The sequence below is a fragment of the Gossypium arboreum genome, chromosome 13 (assembly GCF_025698485.1).
Source record: "Gossypium arboreum isolate Shixiya-1 chromosome 13, ASM2569848v2, whole genome shotgun sequence".
NCBI classification, from domain to species: Eukaryota; Viridiplantae; Streptophyta; class Magnoliopsida; order Malvales; family Malvaceae; genus Gossypium; species Gossypium arboreum.
In genome coordinates this window covers 87,372,506-87,378,073 of record NC_069082.1, presented here as the reverse complement: position 1 = coordinate 87,378,073, position 5,568 = coordinate 87,372,506, and positions in this window count along the sequence as shown.

The window sequence follows — 5,568 nt, the reverse complement described above, 5'->3', positions numbered from 1 at the left end:
AAGTACTTTTGTGATGTATGTGTGCACGACCATGCGAAAATGGCTTGTAAAAGTGGAGTATGGCATTAGACCATTTGTGCTTATGTATATATGTATGATTTTATGATGTTACTACGGACTGAATGGAAGTGTGAGCAAATGATCAGTCATTGGAATGGCTAAAAATGATTATATGTGGACCTATGTATGACAAAACTTTAGTTGGTCCATAGAAACCACGAAATAGGTAAGGTTTACCTGAAAAACAGATGCTGACAGCAGCAGTGGTGTGGATTTGAAAAATCACTAAAAATGGTAGGAATGGAATTAAATAGTGAATAAATTATTTAAATGAACCTTGATGAATCTACTTTCATATGGAAGAAACAAAACGGTCATATGAATTATATGTTAAGAAATATTGAAGTTCTCGTGAAACAGGGCCAGAACGGTTTCTGGATCCCCTATTCCGACTTTAGAAATTCATTGTAAATTAACCAGAGATAATTAGGAGTCATGCCATATATGTATAGATTCCTCTCTGAGTTTAGTTTCTATAGAAATAAACGGCATCAGCATTGAAGCCCTGTACAGGGAGATATCCAATTCGAAACGCACGAAGGTCAGTGTAGTCAATCCCTGCAACAGGGGAGACTTTAACTAATAAACTGTACTAATTGTCCCAACCAAAAATTCTAGAAAAAAATATGTTGATGGACTTATGAGTCTAGTTTCAGGGAAAAATTACGAAACTGATTTTCGAGCTTTAAAACTCAAGATATGATTTTTGAAGCGAAAGTGACGCAGTAACCAGCTAGTCTGGAAAATTTTTATGGACTGTGAAAACAATTTAGCTGAGTTTGTGTGCACCTTGTGTTCGACTCGAGAACGGGCTCCTGCACGGGTATTACAATTTTATTGGTATCAGAGCTACGGTTTAGTCGATTCTAGGACTACCGTAATGTGTTGGGTCTAGCTATACATGCCATTTTATGTGATTATTTGATAGTGTGGTGATTTCTGACAATTGAAATGTGTTTATTTATAGTAATGGATCCCGATCCCGACCGAAGCAGTAGTGATGATCTTGAGAGTGTAGCGCTGCCCCAAGACAAGGGACAGCTCCAGCGGACTCTCAACCTAATGCTAGTAATCCTAATGATGAAGCTAGACAAGCTTTCTATAGCGTGATCAATGATTGGTTTAACCAATACATTCGAACAAATACGGCTATTCCACAACCTCCATTCCCAACAAATACAACCCCCGCACCTACAATGCCTCCGGTAACTGACCAAATAAGGTCAAGTAAGCCCCCAGTTGATAGAATCCGGAAACACGGGGCTACTGAATTTAAGGCTACGGATAGCGACGACGCCGAGCAAGCTGAATTTTGGTTGGACAACACTCTCCGGGTACTCGATGAGCTATCTTGTACACCTGATGAATGCCTAAAGTGTACTATCTCCTTGCTACGCGATTCTGCCTACTATTGGTGGAGTACTCTGACTTCTGTTGTGTCCCGAGAGCAAGTAACTTGGGAGTTTTTCCAAACCGAGTTTGGAAGAAGTATATCGATCGAGATTTGTTGATCAAAACGGAAGGAATTTCTTGAGCTTAAGCAAGGTTCTATGTCGCCATCGACTACGAGCTTAAAATTTGTTAGACTTAGTAGATACGCTCGGGAATGTGTTTCGTCCGAGGCTATCATGTGTAAACGCTTCGAGGATGGGCTGAATGAAGATATAAAAATGTTCGTTGGCATTCTTGAAATACGAGAGTTCGTAGTACTTGTCGAGCGAGCTTGTAAAGCCGAGGAGCTTAGAAAGAAAAACAAAAAGTTGATGTGGGAATTGAGAGTTTTGTAAAAGATCCTCGGAAAGTCTCTTCAACAGCATCGAAGAAATTTCGAGATGATGTGGGCGGTCTAGAGGCACTTCGGCCTTTTAGACAAGATCGTGATCGACCCACAATGGGTACACGAGGCACGGTTGCCGGTGTTGGGAATGAACGCCGAGATAGAACGGAGTGTCGACATTGTGGCAAATGGCATTCGAAGTTGTAGATTCCGTGACCGCTCTCTGTTACAAGTGCGGATCAGTTGACCACTTCATTAAAGATTGCCCGAGGTTGTCCGAGCAGAATGTAGATCGAGTGGGAAGCGGGCGCTACCATCGCCGAGGTAGACCATCTAGAAATATGGGCAATGCTAGTGGTGGTCGAGAGGATCTAGAGATGCTACGACCAGATCCGAGGCTCGCGCTCTGCTAGAGCTTATGCTATACGTGTTCGCGAGGATGCTTCATCGCCGATGTTATTACGGTACTTTCACTCTCTTTGATACTAATGTGATTGCTTTGATTGACCTGGTTCCACTCATTCTTATATATGCGAAACCTTAGCATCCAAGAAGACTTTACCTATTGAGTCTCATCGAGTTCGTAATTCGGTGTCAAATCCTTTGGATCGTTACGCGTTGGTCGACAAAGTGTGTAAGAAATGCCCCTAGTAATTGAGGTTCTGTTTTCCGCGGACTTGATGCTTTTGCCGCTTGATGAATTTGATGTTATTCTTGGGTTGGATTGGTTGACCGTGCATGATGCGGTTGTGAATTGCAAAAGCAAGACTATTGATTTGAGATGCGCAAATAACGAGATGATCCGAGTTGAGTCTACGGACTTGAAGGGGTTGCCAACTGTAATATCATCAATGTTGGCCCAGAAATATGTAAGAAAAGGGTGCGAAGCATACCTTGCGTATGTACTTGATGATAAGGAGTTAGAAATAAAACTCGAATCTGTGCCGGTGGTTTGTGAATACCCGGATGTTTTTCCCGAAGAATTGTCGGGTTTGCCACCTGTTCGGGAGATAGAGTTTGGTATTGAGCTTGTACTTGGGACCACACCGATTTCGATAGCTCCATATCGTATGGCACCAACGGAATTAAAGGAGTTGAAAGCTCAGTTGCAAGAGTTGGTGGATAGAGGTTTTGCTCGCTTGAGTTTTTCACCTTGGGGTGCACCAAAGTGTTGTTTGTGAAAAGAAGGACGGAACCATGAGGTTGTGCATCGACTATCGTCGACTTAATAAAGTGACAATAAAGAACAAATATCCGCTATCTGCAGATCGATGATTTGTTCGATCAACTGAAGGGAGCCTCGGTGTTCTCAAAAATAGATTTGAGATCGGGCTATTATCAGTTGCGAATCCGAGATTCGGACGTACCCAAAACTGCCTTCAGAACGAGATATGGTCACTACGAGTTCTTAGTGATGCCATTTGGGCTCACTAATGCCCCGCGGTATTTATGGATTTGATGAATCGGATCTTCAGATCATATTTGGATCGGTTCGTAGTTGTGTTCATTGACGACATCTTGGTCTATTCAAGAGATGAGACCGAACATGCGAGCACCGAGATTAGTGTTGCAAATTTTACGGGATAAGCAGTTATCTCAGACGGGTATTCGAGTCGACCGAGCAAAATTTCAGCCATACTTAATCGAAACCTCCAAGAAATATTACCGAGGTTCGAGCTTTTTGGGACTTGGTTACTACCGACGGTTTGTAAAAGGATTCTCGATGATAGCCACACCCATGACTAAACCGCTTGAGAAAGATGTCAAGTTTGAATGGATGAAAAGTGTCGAAAAGTTTCGACCAATTGAAAACTCATTTGACGGAAGCTCCAGATTATTAGTACAACCCGAATCGGCAAAGAGTTTGTCATCTATAGTGACGCCTCCCTACTTGGGTTAGGTTGCGTATTGATGCAAGAAGGTCGAGTTGTGGCCTATGCGCCAAGACAATTAAAGCCACATGAGAAAAATTATCCGACCCATGATCTCGAATTGGTCGCCATCGATTCGCCTTTAAAGATATGGCGACATTACTTATTTGGTGAGAAGTGCCATGTGTATTCGGATCACAAAAGTCTCAAATATTTGATGACTCAAAGAGACTTAAATCTGTGACAAAGACGTTGGCTCGAGTTGTTAAAAGATTATGAGCTTGTCATTGATTATCACCCGAAAGGCTAATGTGGTTGACGCCTTAAGCGAAAATCACCGTTTGCTTTACGAGCTATGAATGTATACTTGTCCATTCTGCCCGACAATGTGTTAGTAGCCGAATAAAAGGCCAAACCATTGTTGACTCATCAAATTCGTGAAGCTCAGAAAGTTGATGAGGAGTTGCTTGCAAAACGGGCTGAGTGTGTTCTGAACAAGGAATCGGAGTTTCAAATTGATGATGACGATTGTTTGAGGTTCAGAAGTCATTTGTGTGTTCCAAAGAATTCAGAACTTATTTCGATAATTCTGAACGAAGCCCATTGTAGCCGAATGGCAATCCACCCGGGGAGTACGAAGATGTACAACGATTTGAAATGTCGGTTTTGGTGGCATGGTATGAAACGAGACACCTCCGACTTTGTTTCGAGATGTTTAATATGTCAACAAGTGAAAGCGGAACATCAAGTGCCTTCAGGGTTACTTCAGCCGATCACGATACCCGAGTGGAAATGGGATCGAGTCACAATGGACTTTGTGTCCGGACTGCCATTGTCGCAAGTAAGAAGGATGCGATTTGGGTTGTCGTTGATAGATTGACTAAGTCGGCTCACTTTATCCCTCGTATGCACGGATTTTCATTGGATAAACTAGCTGAATTGTACGTTTCTCGATTGTGAGATTACACGGGTACCGATTTGCATTGTGTCGGATAGAGATCCGAGGTTCACCTCGCGATTTTGGAAGAAATTGCAAGAAGCTTTGGGTACCAAGTTGCATTTCAGACCGCCTTTCACCCCAAACCGATGGTCAATCCGAGCGGATAATTCAGATACTTGAGGATATGTTGAGATGTTGCATCCTCGAGTTCGTGGTTCATGGGAACGGTACCTACCTTTGATTGAATTCGCCACAACAATAGTTTTCAATCAAGTATTAAGATGGCGCCTTACGAGGCTTTGTACGGGCGTAAATGCCGTACACCATTGTTTTGGACCGAGCTCGATGAAAACAAAATTTGCGGAGTGGATTTGATTAAAGATGCTGAACTGAAGGTAAAGGTAATCCGTGAAAGTCTAAAGGCGGCCCACAGATCGTCGTAAATCGACGCGGATTTGAAACGAAAGGACATTGAGTATCGATGGGAGAAAAGTGCTTCTTAAAGTTTCGCCGTGGAAAAGATACTCGATTCGCCATAAGGGCAAGTTGAGCCGAGATTCATTGGGCCGCATTGAAATCTCCGAACGAGTTGGCCCGCTTGCGATCGCTTGATTTTGCCCCGAACTCGAAAAGATTCACAACGCCTTCCATGTTTCAATGCTTCGACGCTATAGATCTGATCCGTCGCACGTAATTAGTCCATCGAGGTTGAAATTCAAGCCGATATGAGTTATGAAGAAGAACCGATTCGTATCCTAGCTCGTGAAGTGAAAGAGTTGCGAAACAAAAGGGTTCCGCTAGTGAAAGTGTTATGGCTCAAACACGGATAGAAGAAGCTACTTGGGAACCCGAGAACTCTATGAAAGAGCGATATCCAAACCTATTTACGGTAAGATTTTCGGGACGAAAATTTCTAAAGT